Source organism: Haemaphysalis longicornis, unplaced genomic scaffold, assembly GCF_048455015.1.
Source record: "Haemaphysalis longicornis isolate Haplotype H1 unplaced genomic scaffold, Haemaphysalis longicornis Haplotype H1 scaffold_8, whole genome shotgun sequence".
In the NCBI taxonomy this organism is placed as follows: Eukaryota; Metazoa; Arthropoda; class Arachnida; order Ixodida; family Ixodidae; genus Haemaphysalis; species Haemaphysalis longicornis.
Genome location: NW_027526445.1, coordinates 167,775,943 through 167,797,070, shown reverse-complemented (window position 1 = coordinate 167,797,070; position 21,128 = coordinate 167,775,943). Strand labels below are relative to the sequence as shown.

Below are 21,128 nucleotides of genomic sequence, written 5' to 3'. Positions count from 1 at the left end.
GAAACAGCCGATACCACAGGAACAACAAACAAACACATCTAACAGTGCCGGAATAGAGGCGACATACGTAAAGAAATCTCCTCTAAACAGGGTGAAGTAGGTGCGTTAAAAAAAGGCAAAGTTGGGCCAGTGTGGTAATTGAACTAGAGGTCTTCGGGACGGGAGACGAGCACGCACAGACGACACCACAACTGCTCGTTGAGTCCCATAATGATTGAGATTGACCGTGGTAAATGTGACTCGGGAACGTGTTTTTGAAAGTTGGAGACGTATCCTAAAGCGCACATGAATAACGTAAGCCCGTGTTAATTACAGAACTAGCAATTTGAGGAGTACCATATCACGTCCTCCTTAAATGTGCTCTTTATTTGATAATGTACCAAGGTAAGAAAAAAACTCTTTATTTGATAAGAGCCAAGGTAAGAAAAAAACGCAAAACGAAATGAAAGAAGAATACAATGAAAACGTGTGTTGCAATCGCGCACTTTCACAGTCAATGTATGATGAGCAATGATAAGGTGTACTCGTGTTTTTTATACCGAGCGAGAAAATCTTTTTCAGTAACCTACATTGCAAATTTACATTAAGCTACTGCGCATCGGCTAACGTCACAGAAATTTGTTCACATGAATTATTTGCCTTAGTGCCACTGACGTTCCTGCTAGTAGGGAATCTGATTCTGCCCTCTTCTTCTTCCTCCCATTTGGTCAGCATGCAGGGAAGATTTATGCGGCTTTGAATGTACACTTCGTGCCGAAGCAGACAAACAAGAAGTTCAAAGTGCGACCTGCCGTGACCCCCTATCGTGCGAGTGCAAATGGAGACGTAAGCCTAAACTTTTTTTGTTCTTGTCTTTCGTTCCTTCCTGAATAGACGCGAATGGAGTTGGTTTCTTAAACAGGAAGTTTTATGCATGCGGATTTTTAAAATGGGGCAAGTTTTAGGCGTTACACTTGCCCCACCGCATGCACACTTAAGATGCGTTAGCTTTTCAAAGAAAAACAATCAGCCGCAGACCATTAGGGCTTACAACTGCGGCGTTTGCGGGTTTAATTTCCGTTAAAATTTGAAGAGGCTGTTTTGTTGTTTGCGGTTCAGGAATTTGTTTCTGAAAAACATTTTCTGCTTCATCGAATTTCTGCTTCGTCGAGCCATCGGTCTACCACTTAAGGAAATTGCGAACGGCTGCCAGCGTCATATTACAGGAAAACATCAAAGCACCTTTCAACTAACATCAAACACGAAGTTTTTCACATGCAACCTGAACCAAACCAAAGACTAAAATCTGCCCTAATAAAGTGCGAAATAGAAACTGCCAAAGTCCGAAGCCAAGTCCAACCCTGCTTACGTAACGTATTGCATCATCATCATCGCTAACCGTGTGCACTGCAAACTATATTTTGCATGTTACGTGAGGTCTGCAACGGTAAGAAGGAAAAGACATCCCATTGATGTGGAAGTGGTCCAAGATTGGTGTACCCTTTCTAGAACCCACTTCCTAAAGTTAGGTTTTCTCCAGGGCGTTTACAGTTTGCTTTCCTGCAGTGCGTTTTGCTTGGACATCGACGCCTTCAGTAAGGCAAGAAGTAATGTATAATGTGGCAAATTTTAGTTGGGACAGGCCGGATGAATGAGTGAAATTTGAAGGAGCGAATCACACGCGCATCATCTCGTAAGTACGCGTATAGTGGATAGAGTACACTTCAATATGATTCCAAGCAAGTCCTTCTTGGACAGGTGAATTTGGTAGCCATGAATCAGCAACGGAGTTTTCCTGCTGTACTCCTGCAGAACGCGCGCGGGACGTGCACGAGGAAGAAATCTCGCCTCGTGTCAAGTATTGCAAGGCTGCTTCGATTAAGGGAGAGAAAGATCGAGGAGGAAACGTAAAAAATATCACAGAATTAAGTTACATGCGAGTACTATTCGTTGTTTTGTTCTGCTTTTGTTTATTATTTTCATGATAATAGGCGTATATGTCGGGCTGTTGAGTTCGTCGAGCGCGACCCCGATCACCGATATCTGTCGAGGTACCTGGCCGATCCATTATGTTAGACCAATGCGCAACCATTAAGGAGATAGACGCGACACACGGCACAAACAAAAGATCACTCAAGCCGGAAACCAACTATGTACAAGTTACTTTTTCAAAGTACGTGCTTGGAAGACTCGAATCAGCGACCCTAATACCACATCTTTTAGTTCTCTCACCCCCACTACCACTCCCACAGATAATGGGCATCTTGAACGCCTGATTCATGATACGGGTGAACGCCTCAGCAGCCGCTGACCCCGCTTGTTTGGTGCCTACACGCTGAAGAAGCAAATCGTCCGGCCCGAAAGAAACCCATAAAAGCGCATCTTGCCAGGCGCCATACAACAGCCAAATCCCCAGGCCGGTAAGAAGACCGAGGAACGCATCTCGCCCCGCGACACCGCCAATGCTTGTACCACTTTACAGTCTTCCAATAAACAATTCCTCAACGCCCATGAAGTCATCCGCACACAAACCACCGTTGACAATTTGGAAATGCAAGTGTCGGCCTGTTCACAAGAAACAACCGTAAATCACACCCCTCGCCCTCCAACACTCGCCAGATATGATTGCTCTTCAAGAAACTGATACTGACGTGTCACTCTACACGACATAAGTCACCAACGAAACATCTCGAAGGGCGGTCTTCGTTCAAGCCACCCAAAAGCCCTAGCCCTTTCCCTACCTACGACAATAGATTATACACTTGTCGAGCTTCTACCTCGCAACAACTCGCAAGCCAGCCTTTACGCACTGAAAACCTACGGTTATCCAGCCCATCCTCTTCCAGGGATCGACCGACGTTTGCGAACCATTCGGCAAAGTTCCAGAGGACACAAACTTGTGGTTTTGAGGGAGATCAATGCACAGCATTCGGGCTGGGGTCACCCCAGAAACAACAAACAGGGTACAGCCTTACAGGAAGCTACTCTGAAAAATCAACTTCACCTTCGAAACTCCCTCCACATTCCCACCAGACGTGGCAGCAGTATCTCGCGTGACACTACCCCGACCTGACGTTTGTGTGAATCCAACGGTCTACATGGTCGCGTTTGGTCTACATGGTCGCGTTTGGTCGCGTTTGCTCTGCCAAATACAGCATCTGCTGTGCGTAACATGCCTTACTCGTCCTGGTATGCCTTACGTGGCCCCACTGAAACTGGAGTGAGTTTTAAGGCTGGAGGGAATATACCCCAAGTTTGAAGATTTATGTCGCAGTTGTATGAAGATCGGTTATAATAGTTTACGCAGTGCCAAGAAAGAGATTTACGCAGACGCGTCAAGGAGTTTGATTATACGGCCTGGCGGTGTTTTAAATTCTGGCTATAAACGTAAGAGAAATAAATAGAAAAAGAATTTGATGAGCAATATGACCATAATAAGATAGACAATGGCAACAAAAAGCAGAAATATTGCAAAATCCCAATGCAAAAGCCGGGGCAAACCCACCAGCACACCGTTACTGTAACAATTAGGTGAAGGCACCGTAATTTTTGTTAGCTTTACACTTTACCAATGCCGTAGTTAGGGTTTGGGTGTTTGTAATTTGTTGTGTTTTTGAAATTTCGGTTCATTTTTAGAGCGCAAAATTGCTTCGATGCCCAAAATATGAAGCGACCCCTCTGGGCCCCCTAGTGTTTCTAGCACTTCATCCCATTTTTTGTTGCCGTTTAAAAGGCCCGTGGATACAAAATACTAGTCGGGTTTATTAGAAAGACTGCTTTTTCCTGACAACGATAACACTAATTTTATAGCGAAGTTCAAAGAAGTAATGCAGATACGAAAAAATGAGGAACAGGGGCGACTCCTAAATCATTTTCAGGCGATGTAGAACTTTCTTCTGGGATTGTTGGTGAGCTGTTATCATGCCTTGAAGGGGACCAAAAAACACTTAGGTAGAGTAGACAGGACAGGCGCAATCTCACCTGCTCTGTGTTCGCAGTCCGTATTTTCTGTTCTTCTGCAAACCGTGGGAACGTTCTGGTAACCTTTGCGCTTCAAATTATGAGAACTTTCTGGAAACTTTTCAATGACGTAAGGCAATTTGTTCGCGCTATTAGAGGCGAGAGCAAAACACATTACTGGACAATCATAGTGGGTCCTCTAGTTGTTTTTGATCGCAGTACATGAATGCTCACGCGCAGTTGCCACGCTGAAATTGTGTTTTTAGCGCTGGCTAAATCTCCACCACTGCTTCCGGCAATTAACACGGCACTTTTGAAATAAATGAGAAAGTTCTACAGCGAAGCGGTATACCTATACCCCAAACGGTTTCATCCCCGAGGGCGAAAATGGTCTCCGTCGGCAAAAAGCCGAAACCCATAGAAGCCGTGCGCATGTGTCAGGATAATCAGGCACACAGCATAGAGCTCAGAAGTAGCTAAGGAAGCCACAAAACAAACACTGCTTTGAGGATGAAAAGACGCCTTTAAATAATAGGTTCCCACCCTATATGTTCCTGGGAAAGGTTATGTTTGCGATCATCTCTAAAGGCTACGCAGGACTAGTGTCTCTTAACAAAGCAGTTATTGGCCAAGACGCCGAGCGCATACATCAGACTAGGCATGACCCAGCATTGGCCGCCAGAGAATCAGAAAGTAGTGTCAGTAGATAAGGTATAGACCTTACGCAAAAACTGGCGCCCTCTTGCGGGAACCGCGTGCGCTTCCGCCATGTTGTGGGATTCCTGGATCTCCGGATACCGCTGCATACATGATAGTCCGGGGTTAGCGACGCGCACGTCGACATTTATCGTTGTCCAAGATGCTCAAATGCTGCCGTGTAACTTACTGTGCTCAAAGATGATACTAGGACGGCCACAGAAATAGTTTACACATCTTTTTTTATTATTATTTCTCAACGGACGCGTGACTCGACTCCTGCGTGAAGTCGCTTGCGGGTGTCAACTTCCCTTCGAGCAGTAATAATATAGCTAGATCGCACGCATAGTCAGGAACCGAATGATATGTGCAGGCATAAAAAGGTCCCAAAGTGAGCTGTTTTCTAGCCCTGTATTTTCCCAGGAGCACTCCTCCCTGCTGGTAGTTAAGGCGCACTGCGTCGGTCAGCTCGTACTTCATCGTGCGGGTACAGTTTTCAGTTCGCCGTTCGTGCTTTGTGCGCCCGCCTTTTCTTTTTATTCTGGACGCTCGGTAGGCTTTTATGAAAGTACTACGCATTCTTTTGTTTGCCAAACGTTACAGGAAATAAGGGGTCCGCGAGAGTTCCAATCTTCACGGAGCGCCACGAGGGGCGCAAGTAACCTACATAGTAACCCGTGTATCGGTCATTCACCGCTCGTCGCCTGCTGATCGACCGTAGCCCATTTTCCCAGTTCGACCGTAGCCTATTTTCCCAATATCAAATTTTTCAAGCGAAATTTTTAAGCAGTAGAGTGCACCCAGTTTTTTTGTCCACGGCTCAAGCAAAGGACGCTCAGTGGTCGCCGTGAGGCACGTGCTCATGAGCGCTCGGCATTTTCTCGCTCTTTAAGGATTTTGCAGTTTCTTTTTTTTTTGCTAAAGCCTTTGCGTGTGCTGGGGATGCTCGGCGGTCGCCGCGAGGCACGCGCTTACCAGGGCTCAGCAATTTATTGATAATTTAATTATTAAATGGCAATTTATTGGTAATTTATTGGCAATGTTTAACGCGTCACACATGACACACGTTACGCGCTACACATTACGGCCAGATACAACAGCTCCACTGTTAAAAAATGCCAGGTATGTAATTTATTTTTTAAGTACTTTTTTTTGGCAAGTTTCCTCTGCGTCCCAGAGGATCCTTACCGTATAGCTATACCGCGAGTGCCCCCCCTCCCCCATTTCAACCCCAGGGCAGCCTGCAAGTTTCGAAGCGTTTCAGGAATGACCTCCTGAGAAACCCGCAGGATGCGAACCGATACGGACGTACTTTCAAAAAAAAAAAGAAGAAATGCGCCAGCCTCCAACAGCTTCCCTGCCGGTGCCTCCCTGACTGCTTTTTCGTTGCATAATGCGTATTTACGAAGTCGCCCGCAAATGTGGGCAACAGAGAAACGTCCACAGATCACTCGTCGCTCATTTTGTTTCGCTTAAATCTGGATATAAAAAGATCGGCAAGCCGAGAAAGCCCCTCACACGCTCCGTACCAAGCAATCCCGCGACCGCCATCCCCCAACATGGCGTCACGTGCTCGTTTCGTTTTTCTTCCGGTAGATCGCGGCACTTTTTCATAAGGTCTATCGCGGTACCGCCACTGAGGCAGCAAGTTAACAACGAAGGTCATTTGGTCATTCATGAATGCTGCGAGATTGCCGTTTCTACGGCCTCGCCGTTAACTTCGACATGTTCGTGTGTTAACAACTACCGAAGATGCAGCAAAACAGCATCTTTGTTCACACTTTTGCTGCCGAAATGGTGTTACACGTGTTAAATTTTGATTTGCATGCCCAACTACGTCAGCCGCGTGGAACCGCGGAGAAGGGAAGACAAGCTAACCCTGCCATATTTGGACGACTAAAATGTCCAAACAACAAAATTGCAGCACCCATGAACTATCGCAGTTTCAAAAAATGTCAGGACGATCATGGCGGTGGCATCGAACAATAGGTGAAAATAGTGGGGATCCTTTCTACCATTATCTAGTGACATGCGCTGAGCGCAAGCGACAAGCCTGCTGAGACTACGAAACACATATGCCCTCCTCCATAACCATTTATAGTGCCTTGCAACAGCTTTGGTGAACATCTCCTTTTCCAGGGCGGGCTACTGACCAATTTTCTTCAGTACTTGCATTCTTTCCAGTTCAAAAACGGCTTTCAGGTATGGAATTAAAATGAGTGAGATACTGGAGCCCAGTTACTTCAAACTAAACAGAGTTTTATTTTGTTTTTATGGCAGCTTTAAAATTGCTTCTATTCAACGACTCTCTGTACATAGCGTAAATGCTATATATGCTTTCCATCGACGACGGGCTCCTCCCTGGATACAGTCTACACGTACATATCGACGGTTTCAGAAACACTTGCGCGGAAACATAAAAGCCTGCAGAGCAGACACCGCAGCATTCGATTTGACGATACTCGCCTGCGCAACCCACTTTGTTGACCGCTGCTTCGCCGCCTCTGTATTCTTTGAGTTGTTAGGGGAGCACAAGTTCGCTCCAATAAACTTGTTTCTCCTTCAAGACAATTGCGTCGTCCTCGGTTTCGTGACAATATCTTGTATCCGCAAGGCGGCTCTCAAGCACTTCAGGCGCGTGAGCTTCGCCGATAGTACCATCGACAGCCGGCTCGTCGTCCACAATGTTCTCTCCGGGTATGGATGTGGTCCACGTCGATTACGATGATTTGAATTGATTCTGGCTGTCTTACTGTGTCTGGTGTGGTTTATCCAGTATCACGGCGTCTTCATTTCTGGGCGAGGGATGCACAGTTGTCTGGCGTGTAGCCTCAGCCGAGTAGTCATTAATAGAGGCACATGTCATGGTGATAGCTGGTGACGCAAGTATGCTTAACCGTTCTTGTGGTTGATGATCGATTACCGAAATGCCCATCTATGTCGCTGAAACAGTTGGCTTCATGCAAGTTCCAGTTTCCTCCTCAGGCTCGTTTCTCTCGCTTGTAGGACTCGAACCATATTTCGGTAGGTGATACCTTCTGACCTCTTTTCCAAGGTGTGGCTCTTGAGGGGCGAGGGCTTTTCGTCCCTAAACTGCTTTTTCGAGGTAACAAATACGTTTCTTTGACCGACTCCAGAGCGTTTTCGTGTTGCTCGTTAATTCTGGTTCCGCAGGCAAGGGCATCCAGTTTCTCGCTGATTGCAGCAAGACGGTCGGCACTGTTCTGGAGCCTTGCTATCAAAACTGCGGCCTTGATGTCGTTGTTGTGCTCCAGAATAGGCATTATTTTCTCCAATAAGTTTCCGATTGAATTCGAGAAGGCTGTTCTGGGTAATCTTTAGGCGGTTCATCTGCTTCGATGCCCCCTCCTGGCGTCGGGGTGAGCAAAGCGGTCGAAGAATTGAATGCCGCTCCATGGCTCACCTCGTCGCGTCGCTAGATGTCCCGGGTTTCAGCACCGTGTGCAAGGACGTCCAGGGAGTTCATAGAGGAGGCCGTTGTCTCTAAAAAGCAGATATATTTACATTATGTACACACAACCATTCCATGTTCAACCATCTTGTCGCCTCGCGCGGAGACCAGTGGAGACCCAAACAGTGTTGTCCACGTATATGGCGTAAGTTCGCGATGGATTTTAGTGTGGTAAGTCTTTTATGCTTACGTTGAAGAGTAGGGGGGATACTACCGATCTCTGCGGAGTGCCGTTTTGGTATGGTTTGGATGCCCCCTCCTGCGGAACCAGAATCAGCGACCAACACGAAAATGCTCTGGAGTCGGTCAAAGAAGCGTACAGATTATTTGTTATCTCGAACAAAGACGTTCGGACGAAAAGCCCTGGCCCCTCAAGAGCCAAATGTCGGAAAAGAGGACAGAATGCATCACCTACCGAAATATGAATCGAGTCCTACAAGCGAGAGCAACGAGCCTGAGGAGGAGCCCGGTACCTACATGAAGCCGACGACTTCAACTACATCGATGGGTATTCGAGTAACAGGTCACAGAACCACAGAATGTACAAGCATACCTGCATCCACAGCCCGAACGAAACCGTGGCCCCTATGATTTGCGACTCGGCTAAGACAGCGCTTGAGGTACGCCAATACTGGCCATTCCTCAGAACTGAAAACACGAGGATGCCGGAAACGGCCCATCAGGAGCACAGAGCAGGTCTTAAGGAGTGCCCGCAATCTCTTTCGGCAAGATCAGCACCAAAAGAACACATCCTTGATGGTCAGGTAGTTTTCCTTGTTGCCGCCAGTGACATCTACATACCTCAAGGTATTGAGTATACCCATGCGTGTAGGTATCCAGCCGTGGGCCACCCTGCAGACCCTATGCGAAAGGTCGTTCATGAGAAAGAAGATGCGGAGCAAGAGAGGGATGGCCCAAGCGAAATGATCGAGACAAATTCTACAGACGACAACATGAAGCCACCACCGCGAGATAATCCTGACTATGCCTCGACCCGCCGCTGTGGCTCAGTGGCTAAGCCGTTGCACTACTGAGCACGAAATCGCGGGTGCGATTCCCGGCCGCGGTGGTTGCTTTTCTGACTGAGGCAAAAAGCAAAAACACCCGTGTGTACGAGATTTAGACACACGTTAAAGATCCCCAGGTGGTCGAAATTATTCCGGTGCCCTCCACTACGGCGCGCCTCATTGCCTGCGTTGCGTCGGCGCGTTAAACCCTACAATCAATCAATCAATCGATCAATCAATCAATCAATCAATCAATCAATCTGACTATGCCTCGAAAAGGTGCGGCTGTAGTGCGTACGGCGTAAGGAGTATGACAGAGACAAATGTGCGGCAGCTACAACCACTCCATGGCAGCGCCGAAAGATACGAAAGGCTAGGACGCGCTGCTCGTAAAGACTCGGACCCACGGGTACCGTATACCTTTACGCCGGCTTAAAGGGACCCTGCAACACTATTCGTGCAGTGAAAGTAAACCTGTGCGACGTTTAGATTAGACTTCCAGGAACACCGGAGCCAAATATTACACATGCACGTGGAGCGGTAAGCGCACAAATCGCCGTGAAAGACGCAGAAAAACCAACCGGTCCCTCTTCAATTCTCCTAATTATGCACCCCTGCCATGGCCTCTGCGACGTCAATGGGGCCATGGCTGTCCTGGCTGTCCTATTGGCTGCCGCCGGTCAACTTCGCGACTAAATTCTGGCATTTCCTGTGACGATCAGCCGTCGTCGGAGATGTGCATGAGCCTCCTGTATGTTTGAACCTGTCCGCATACTTTTGGTGTTTCTTTTGTTTTGAGTGCGCGCGGAGTTTGAGTGACGAACTAAGTATTTCACTTTCAACGAGCCCATTCGACAACAAACGTTCATTGCTCCAAAAACGCCATACCAGCCTGAGCGCTTGCTTGCGAGCAGGCCTCCATGCCTTTATTCCTTTATTGATTCCGTGTTCCCCATAATAAAAAAAAAAACAAAGAAAAAGTTCGGGGAACGAAACCCGCTCTTTTTTTACGGCACCAGACCGGAAATAGACCCGTCCACGTTGCGTGGAAAAGGACGAAACTCCCCGGCCTGTGACATATCGAAGGCCGCCGAACAGAACGCCGCGCGCCGTTCCCTCTCCGGGGGAGAGCGCGCAGCTTTCGTCGCGTTGTCCTCGGTTGAGTTGAGAGGGAACGTTTATGCGCGATTTTTCATCGCGCGTAGTTTCGGTGATAGTGAACGGATTTCTATAATTCTTGCGGGAGGAGATTGCTGGGGCAATAGACGTTACCCCAAAATACATTCCGAGTAGTCGATGGAAAGTGCTGCAGGGTCCCTTGAAGAGAACTTGCTACAGACTACGCATCCGCTTCTCCAGGAAACGGGACAGATTAAAAAGCTCGTCCGCGGCACGATGACCCCCGTTAATAACAAGGCGACTCAAAGTGGTTGGAAATTAGAGAAAGCTGCAGGAAATAATACCGCGACGATTTACACTGCGAAAGGTCCAGGCATTCAAGTTTCCGATCATTATGTCAGGTACAAATTCAAGGCATCAAAGAAGCTACATCGGAAGTCAATCCCTACTCTGGCTTACAGGGAAATATTGCCCTGTGACTCATCACCTAACGTCGTTGGGACCGAGAAACGTAGCCCGAAAGTAAGAAGAAAATCGACGTTCACAGCAAAGAGAAGGCCAAAGATAAAAAAAAATGACCTCAAATACCGGTTGGACACGAACGGAAGACTGACCGCTTACAATCGCCCCAGGACCCGGAAAAACAGTATTCCCCCACGTTGGCTCGTCGTATTTCCATCGATGTAATTATTCCCGTTTACGCGATTCCTTGTGGGGCGGGAGAAAGTAATCATACGTGATGCAGTGTATTGCGTTTTTGTAGTTAAATAATGCTCAGGAGAACGACAAACGCCCATTTTTCTCGGATGGGCGAGCAAAATGGCAGCCCTTACTCGTGCTAAGCCTTGCACGCCTAAAATAGTTCAATTGAGTTTCTGAGCTCCAAAGTGCTTTTAGGCCTCCAAAATTGTGCTCGGCGAGGCAGTGTAGGTTACTTTGCAACTACCGCAACTACCGTTTTACTTGTTTCTTCCCTAAATATTTAGCACGGGGCAAATTCTATTTTCCTTGATTGTAACTCTAGTCGTTAGATGGCGCCACCTGCACATTTTCTTTGTAAAGCTCTACTGGTGATGGCTAAAGTATTCTCAAAACAACTACAGTTATTGTGAGCCCTTCACAAGAAAACTGAAATATGCAAGCTACTTTAAACGAAAGCAATGAGATGTGAGCCACAAAGTTATACGCGATTTGCCTTGAGACTAATTCATCAGATGTCGCGACATGCGCAACGGCGGCTGGAATACACAAACCGCAAACGGTGTGCTAAAACGTGTCCTACAGTTTTCAGCGGTAAACGGAACCCCCGGCTTCCAGTAACACGGTAAACGGTAACGCAAACACAGTAACGATATGCTAAAACTCTCGAACAGGGAGTTTTAGAATAGGCGGCCCCAACGCTCTGGGCTCCCCAAGCGCCTTGCGCCACCGTACTGCCCATGCGCAGATCCCAAGCCGTCCTTGCGGTTTGGATTTGCGTTTAGCGCGCACGCTGTTTTGCCGCAATAGCGGGTGCCCCCAAGGAAATACAGGGGGCGAGGGATGGAGTTTGCGTTCTTGCGTCGCTCTCGCAGCCAGCGAGATTGCGCGTGATCATGGCAGAAGCGAAACTTGCGGCTCGTTTCTCGACCCATTCGATCAACTACGACGATGGTTGAGCTGAATTTGTGGATTCCGCGCGTTATTCTCAAGAAATAGATAAAGCAGGCAATCGTGAAGCGTTTTCTGCCTCCGTAAACAGTCCGCGCAAACACCGCCACGCCTGCCCGCTCGGCAGACTAAACGGCTCGAAACAGCGCAGACCACGGTAGCAACAGCTTTTCGCAACTCTTCCCATCAATCTGATTGCTAAAACGAAAATCCACATGCGAGAAAGGAGGTGTTAGTGCGGCGAAAAATTTTGCTCGGGATTGCTGTCAGAGCTTATTTTTAAAGTCTATCAGATATCGGCCGCGATGCTAAGCCTACGCTGACTGGCCGCGGAGGTTCGGCCATAGAGTTTGTGACAATATACAATACAGAGGAATCTGGCGCTAGCGTCTATGCGGCTCACATCGAGGCCGTCTGCGTCGTCATGGACCGCCATTAAGTCACGCGCTCGCCTAAGTTTCATCAATGCCTTGGATTGAAGCGTTATAATGACCGCAAATTTAAGCAAAGTTCCACAAACACGCGAAAAATAGTGTGCAATTATGTAAGTGGAAAATGAAACAGGCAGTTTTAAAACAAAGAAAAAAGGAAGTAAAGCGTATTTTTGCCGGAACGTTTGTGCAGGCTATTGTGCAGGCCAATGTGGTAGTTATGATTGCGAACAATGTTATTATTTGGGGAGGAAACTTATTAGAGATTTTAATTTTATAAACTTTACCTATATTTCAAATAATTTGTTTGAAGAGTTTATAAAGTCTTGTGCGCGTGCTTATGAAAACATCACGTTCGTGGTGAATCGGTGCACCGACAGTTAGCTACAGTTTAACAAGAAAAAAGAAAACGTGCCGTTAAACAGTCGTGAACGATGACAAGATGTGGCAGTTTCAGGCGCCAGTATGTGTCGTATGTCGTAAGTACATTTCGCTTATTTTTTTTCGCCGGCTACAAATTTCACGGGGGCATATTACCCGCTCTGTTGTACGTCCTTCGCCTGCGGCATGACCAACGTGAGGTGTGATCACGCACTGCCTGCTGTTTCACCGAACACAGCTACCACAGAACAGGAAGGATTTCGGCTTTCTCGTAGCTCGCGGGAGTGTTAATGCATCGTGAAAAAAAAACAAATCCCCAAAACCGCTTAACAATTCAGTTAACATGCTAAGCCTAAGCCAAAAAGGGGGGTCTCCCGTAAATCCCCACGACGACATGGATTGCCAGGCGCAGTTTCCTCTCTAGTAAACTTTCTAAAAAACTCTATGGGTTTGGTGGTCCGACCGAAAGATGTCGCTGCTTGCGCGGAAGCATCGAAATGGCTACGCAAGACGTCTTGGTCACCGATCGCTCAAACGGCAATTATAGCTGAAATAAAGTTCCACAAGCCAGAAAGAAGATGATAGAGTGGTGAAAAATTTCGTTAAGGATGGTCACTCGCAGTTGCACAAATAACGGCGATAAAATACCCGCCGCGATGCAAAGCTTAAAGTTCCCATCACCCGTGCCGACCGGAGCAACGCAAGCCGGCTGTGGCTGTTGGAGGCGCCCCTCTTCTAAAACTCACTGCGCGCGACCGCCTTGCTGTTGGAATCCCCCAACGTCTTGGGGGCCCCCAACACCGGCTTCCCTATTCTAAAACTGTCTACTGTTTTTAGGTGGTCCGTAAAACTCTCCTAACGCCGTGATTTGTGCGCGTTGCAGCCCCCATACTGGAACCACTCATCACCCTTATCATCATGGTTGCCATTGGAGTCTGGATTTGCGTCGGCGTGGGGTCGTGCATAAAACAGTGCATGCAGGTGAGCGGGGTCATCTAACAACCTTCACCAATCAGTCATTGCTAGAAAATGATTGCCGCCCAGAGGTTTACTGTTAAAGAGGCGTCTCGGCTTCAGTACGGACGCTTGCTAAGTGACCTTAGCCGACCGCTCAGCAAAGGCGGTTAGCGCAAGGAAGCCAAATCGTCTCTTTTAAAGACAATAGTCTTTCTCGAGCTCCTTAAAACGGATAATATATATTTGCGTATTTCTGCGTGCTTCTCAAGTTATCCGCGCGAAAAAGGTATCAACACTCTGAAACGAAGAGTTTGTATAGGCAAAACCTCTCCATATCACAAAATCTGATGCCATGCCTCATCCTTGTAAACACTGTCTTGCGAAAAGAAAACACGAGCCCTATTTGAGGCAGAGCAACAATCCTAAATGGCACTCGCAATCTTCCTTTAATCTAAATAGATGCGTGCTTGGTGTCTTGCATCAGAAAATCGGAAAATTACACGTTGAAAATAATCTCTTGACCTAAACGAAAATGGACGCAACTAGCCCTGGTGGTGCAAGGCAGGACGAAGAGCTGAGTTTGCCGTCGCTCTCTCTCGGTCTGAAACCCGGCTGTTGCGGCCCACATGGTTTTCCGAAATTGCCGCTGAATGTTCACCACGACTGCCTGGTCCGCATTGTTTGGTCTAAAGCCTTTCACATCTCTCCCAAAGTGGATTGCGTTAGCACGTGATACAACCAGCGGCAACCGGCCACGCGAACTCAGTGTCTGTAGCACGAGCTGTTCTGTGCTTCCCACTTGGGGCAGGACTGCACGTGGACTGGGGAAAAGAAGAGCACGCGAGAGATCACGTCCCAAGGGCTGGGCAGTGTGTTCTGGATTGTCGAGCTGTGGCGGTGCGCACAATGACGTCACAGCGGCGCGCGCGGCAAGGGGCGGTGTGGGGAGCGGGCCCTTTTCTGGTATTTTTTTGGGGGCGCCAACGGACCGACCTCAAGCTTAAGCAGCTCTGATATTAAAATTACAAAAGAGCATCACCTAGGCATAGCCATTCGCCTACGCCATCCGTGTGAAGGAGCCCAGTGTATTCTTGGCTGACGAAGTTTTGTCAAGAGCACAGCGTTTCACACTAATATGCACTAGAGGGAACTGTGGCGCCACTGTCTACGGGATCCGCGCTTCGGTGAGCGTTCCGTTATGTGCCGGGCAGGCACGTTCCACTTGTCCTTGGCATGGCTTATGAACAGGCTGAAAAGTTGGCTGTGGCTGCAAAAAGCAACAATATTACTGTAGAAGGTTCATCAAATTTTTTCTGTTATTATAAAATTAAACCTCCAGAAAGAATAATTTGACAATAATTGTGTAGGAGCTTTATGCACGATGAAGAAGAAAAAAATCTTACCCTGTTTTGTTGATTTGGGCTTCGAGACAAAAAAGAAGCCATATGGATATTTAAGCCAAGTACGCGAGGAACGTCGTTAGCAGCAATGGCGCCGCTCACAGCGGCCCGCGACTGCAGCGACAGATTTCCCTCTAGTATACAGTAGTATTGAACTGTATGGTCGGGTGCACGTTTCTTTTGTTTACAGCTGCAGCATGCGGCCACTTTGTAACAGTCCGACGGGAATGAACTCAGTAGCCGGTACGTCGCACACGGACCCTGCCGCGCATTCACGACCCATATACTTTAGGGGACAATGACGCGGCTTGTTTTTTAATTTTTTTATTGAAACTTTCTTCTAACATGCATGATAATTACTTATAGCAAATATCCGCATTATAAACGAAACTTTGTATGGCTTCTTCCCTTAACGCCACTTCTAGCTATTGTGTACTTTGCTTCGTACTTTTAACGCTTTGGGCGCTTCTATGTCGGTTTCAGCTTTTTCTCTGGAATATTTTTCTACACTAGTGCGGTTTTATCGGTGACAAAGGCGGGTTTGGCTCAGTATATTTATCTTGTTCAGAGTTTGGGTGGTTTTCTCCCCGTAAAATGGCCAAGTGCACCGAAATTTTCGACAACGTAAAAAGAATGTCACCTAATAGTACATATAAAAAGGGTGCGAAATTCAAAATACTGCACTTCAAACATCAACGCGGCCGACACAAACGGCTCGCGACATTGGCGTTTCCGGAACCGAAACTGAATAGAAGAGGCGGTCATAGCGGCGGCCGGACGTGACGTACGTGATGGAACAGTAGCGGCCTCACCAGGTGCGACGGCCGCTCTGAGCCGCCTTCAAATGCGCGTGGTAGTGCCGCGTTTCGTTCTGTTGTTGATAATGGAGTTAGGCGCAATTCTGGCATCCCGTTTCTATCAGTTGAGATGAAGTAGACCGCCCGACAGCAATTTTTTTTTCCATCATAATACCTTGCGGTGCAGCAATTTTTGGCTTTCCAATTAAAAAACGGACACTGATTTAGAAAGCTACTTGCCCGTACGATTTCGAAAAACAGTTTTCGTTATAGCCGACGCCTCGGATGTCACGTCGCTCTATTTGAAAGAAACAAACCGCTGCGGGCGGCGATCAATCACTACTTCTACTGTACATTACGTACAAACAGCTTCGCGAATATCGGCCCAGTATTTTTCGCCTTGCTGCACATCGAGAATCGAAGTATAAAAGGGGTCTGAAACTATAAGAAGCTTCCACAGCTGAATGATGCACTAAAGCACGCAAACATTTCCTGTCGCCGCACTTTTCTACATTAACGAGAGACAGGTGCTGTTGAAAAAATTTTACTTCCAAATAAACTAAATCTAACACTCAAAACAAATACTTCAGTGGGAAATTGAACAAAAATCTTGTCTATTATTTAGGAGAGGAGCAGTTTCGTAAGTTTTCGCAGTTCGAGAAGACGACGGCCGATATTTGTGCGGATGTATTTGTTACTACGAGAAAGCCTGATTTTGGTTCACTTTGCGAGTGAGGCAAAAGAGCACCAATCGTTTATAGCCGCGTGTACAACTTTATTAGGTCGTCAAACTTTTGGAAAGGTCTAACGGATAGAGGTGGCGTTGGGCCAGCCCAAACATTGGCAATATTGACGCGGAAGTGCAAGTGCTCAAGAATTTATAAAACATCTTTTTTTCAGTGATAAATGCAATAGGAATGACAAATGTAATGCAAGGGCTCGTTTCGCGCTATTTTTTCTTTAAGTAAAAAATTATTCTCAAGTAAAAAGAGTTTTGCTAATTCCAAGACGTTCGCAAGTGCGTGAAGAGTTTGTACGCTTCTATTCTTTTTTTTTAATTGAAAAACAAGGGCGAATATTACTGCGATGCGTTGAGTTTAAACATGTGATGGCGAAGGCGGTTCTGATGGAGGCGAAAAGTAAAAACGCCCGTGTGTACGAGATTTCGGCGCACGATAAAGATCCCCAGGTGGTCAAAATTGATCCGGAGCCCTCCACTATGGCGCGCCTCATCGCCTGCGTTGCGTCGGCGCGTTAAACCCCACAATCAATCAATCAATGGCGAAGGCGGTAAAGCTCTCTGGTGTAGCAGGAAACCCCGAGCGAACGCGTCCATGCGCCCGGCGGAGCGCCCTGCGAGTCGCCGGTGGAGCGCGAGCTTCACAGGACAGGTTCCCAAAACCTCCGTCACAGGTCGCTCGGAACTTGTTTCGGCGACTCTCCACCAGATGCAAACGTCGTCTTCTCGGAGGTACTTTGAGCGGCGGTACCTAGACCTCTCTGTGATTAAGAAGCTAAGGATTTCGCCAAGGTAATTTCAAGAGCGTAGACTACTTATTTTTACAAAGACAAATCTGAGTGCAGTTGGCCTTTAATTAAGTCGGTTTGAACTCGCCCGTACCTAGCTCAGCGAAGGCTATAGCTCCGGTAAGCTTTAGTTAATCGTGGATTTTTTGCTCGTTTTAGGCTCTTTGTGCCCGTGATTTCATTTAGGATGCGTTTCACCTACTTTAGGTAGGTTTTGGCGTCCAAACGGGCCCTAAGCATGCCCGGTCTTTCAAGTGACCTGTCTTCTGAGCACGCGCCCCGGCCACTTCCGCTGCTGCTGACCACGCGATTTAGCGAGCACGCCATCTCTGGCCGGCGCTAACCGGTGCACAGATATGTATAACTGAGTGGAATGCACTCGGGCGCACTGAGGACGCTGCTAAGTGCGGAGTACTTTAGTGGCCCGGCTTGTCGTCGCAGCTCGTTCGCTGTCACGCAGTCTACCCACCGTACCCACTATTGTGCCAGAGCACCCAGGACAAATTCGCTGTACGGGGCGACACGCCGACACAGGGGCCGATTCGCGCTTCGACCAAACCGTCCGCGGCCGACAGACCCAAACTTGCATCGGAGCAGAGTCGCCTCTCCTTTCCCCGTCGTGGCGGCTCGGCCGAATTATGCATCAGGCGAACGGCCGGCGATAGACGTGCAGCGACATGCCTGGAGAGGGTGCCGCTGTGGCGCCCTCCTTTTCACTGGCGTGGCGGCTCGGCTGACGCAACCGCTTCTACTCCATTTGTCGGATTTCAAACCTTGGCCAGCGAGAGTCCTGATTGCAGCGATTCAAACTGCTCATGGCTGAAACGGACTCCCGGGGATATATTATCCGCCCCGAGGCACAGCCAGAGCGGCCGTTTATCGGTGGCACTTTTCGAAGGCACCGAGTGGAAAGGTGCTGTCGCCTTTATGCGAGCCATGTAACGCCCTTGTTGCCCTTGTACATGCTGCATATAAATGTTGCTTCACCTTTTCCTCGGCTCGAAAACTTCATCGCTCTGCTCTGCGCCGCGTCCATAGCGGACGAAGCAAATCAACGTCGCTACACCGGTGAGTGCGCTCGAATGGCCAGTCCCTACCGTGGTGGCTGCGGTGAGGTGCACCAGTCCCAAGAGTGGTGACAGCGTCGGGATGGCTGATCCCAACACTGGTGACAGCGCTCGAAGGCTGATTTCCAACACCACGCGGTGTAGCGCCGTAACGAACCCAAACCGAGGCTGGGAAAAGACACTCGGTTGTCCATCGATTCAGCCTTCCGGCCGAGAGCTAACGGCATACTTGAACAAGGGCTTTATATTGTCATAACCGTTCGAAACTCCTGAACCGATAGCACTTGTCGTTCAACTCCCCATTATTTAGCGCCAAGAAACTCCAGGTACATTTGAGGCAAAATGAGTGTAAATAATCAGCAGCCCCCGCGTCCATTTAGTTGCGAACGCTTGTTTAGTTGGTTTTTAAAATAGTAAGCGAAAAAAATCGGCCACGGTACACAAAAAACGACGTGTTCGAAACTACGCAGTAAGGCTCCGCCCCGTGCGAGGTGAACGCAAGAACAGAAAAGCACAACTCGCGTTCGTGCTATTCAAAACAGAGGGCGCGCTTGCACTGCGAATGCCAGCAATTTGAATTGAATTGGACAAAAGTGTTCAATTCATCAACAGAGGAGGGAGACAGGGAGGAAAAGGGTGTGAGGGGCAGAAGCAATGGGCGGATAACGGCACCACAGCCCCTCTGGCGGGTTAATCACTGCTGTGTACTTGCGACCTCTTTTATTTATTTATTTATTTATTTATTTATTACCCACAGCGCCATGAAGGCATTACAGCGGGGGGGGGGGGGGTTACAAGCCAAAAAAGAAAGAATGAAAAATACAGCAGACATTAATTCGCAACAAAAGGAGGCAGTCACTCAACTGGAATATGGCACTGTGAAAATTGAAAAGAATATAGGTACATTTAATTCAGTACTACACACGTTGAAAACGGAACAAAATGCGCATTTCCCTGCGCAGTTTTATACCAAAAAACAGCATTAAAACTCATTTTCGCTTACTAAGGTCAACGGTTAACAACAAAGAAAAATGCACATTGCACATTGCAAAAAAAAAAAGAAAAAGAAAGATACTTCCGCCGCACATACCCACACACACCCGCACACACACACAAAAGCCCTGTCACACTCATCAGTTCTTTTTGGTCGGTAGCGCAGTTTCGGACAAGGCATCGTAAAAAGAGTTGCTTCCAATGCGCGACGCGACTGCTGACGATAACCGATTCCACTGCCTGATAGTTTTGGGAAAAAAAGAGCTTGCAAAGGATGCAGTGTTGCATTTGTACTCTCGCACTTTGTAGGCATGGTCCATCCGCGCTGATGTATAATGCGGTGATGCAATGTACTCTTCTCGCGGAACACCCGTTTTAGAAAAGTATGTTTCATGGAATAGTTTCAGACAGAGCTTGCTTCGGCGGTGTTCTAATATTTCCCATTGCAATGTTTGTTTTGAAAGTGTTGCACTGTATTCTTTATTTCTCGCATGTTTGCCTAATGCATTGAGTGGAACTGCCTTATTTTCGTAGCTTGAGCTACAGTGACAGATATTGAGCAGTTTAGCGTGGCTCCTCGAGAGCCGTGCCGTCTCAGTGCCGTCTCACGGCACACAGCTGGCGCACCGGGCCCGCCGCCACCGCGACTGTATTGGAATGGAAATCGTCTTAGCAGCAGTAAGCATGATAATCAGCTAATCCTATACAACCTGGAAACCTGACTCACGCCACGTATAAATGGGCATAGCCGAGCTAAGCCACTGCTAATTTTTGTATTAAAACACGAGCCATCACGAACGCAGGTTGACAGCTCACGTTGCGGAAATATGATGCCTGTCAGCATCTTTGTGACACTTTTTTACGCGGATGGCCCGTGCTGGCTCCGTTACCCCACGAAACAAGGCAGGTCTGAAAGCTGACCCGGGGGTGATTTCTTGAAGGGTAGACCGCGAAATTTCAGTGCCTCAAGAAATGATGTTAAGACAATTAAAAGAAGCCTGTCTGGACACAGTCCGAAAGTGTCCGCAATTGTGCATGCCACCGCTACAGCTTCGGAGCTTTGTTCCGGAAAGGATATTTATCTCTTTCTTTCTTTCCCTCCCTTTGTAGAGCCAGCAACAGGCGGCACTGCCACAACACATGGCTGATGCGCCCCCAGGGCACCCGGTGCAGGGCTACCCAGTGGAACAAGCGCAGGGAGACCAAGCACGACCATCTAGCACAACGGATTCAAATTCTCAATAGCCAGCTCGACCAGACGACCAATACGGACAAAACGACGCAACCGGTGTGGCCTTCACCGGAGGCGCATTCTATGCAGCGCTGTCCCGTAATTGGGGTCACTGTATTCACACCACCCAACTTTTCCGCCGATTAAAGCATAACCAGAGTGTCAGAAACGCGCCTGTGCTGGAGGACTCAAGCTGGTGCACCCCTATTTAAGAAAACTAGTCGCGCGTTTTAGGGGCGAAGCTCCTTAGGGCGTGGGTCTGTCCATCCTCGACGCATGTATGTAGACACCTCTAGTTTAGTTCTTGGATTGTTTACTAGATGGCGTGGCTACCTCTAGTTTAGTTCTTGGATTGTTTACTAGATGGCGGTACTTGTATATGATGAAAAGATGCGCTTGGATTGTTTACTAGATGGCGTGGCTACCTCTAGTTTAGTTCTTGGATTGTTTACTAGATGGCG

The 21,128-nt window shown here is 47.9% G+C and overlaps 1 long non-coding RNA gene across 1 annotated transcript; it reads left to right on the top strand.

The window, feature by feature from the left end:
- The first annotated feature begins 716 nt into the window (after positions 1-716).
- LOC144148962 (uncharacterized) lies at positions 717-20,800 on the top strand. Its single transcript, XR_013318125.1, has 3 exons — positions 717-825; positions 13,579-13,676; positions 20,547-20,800. It is a non-coding gene; the product is annotated as an uncharacterized LOC144148962 (long non-coding RNA).
- The last annotated feature ends 328 nt before the right edge of the window (positions 20,801-21,128 follow it).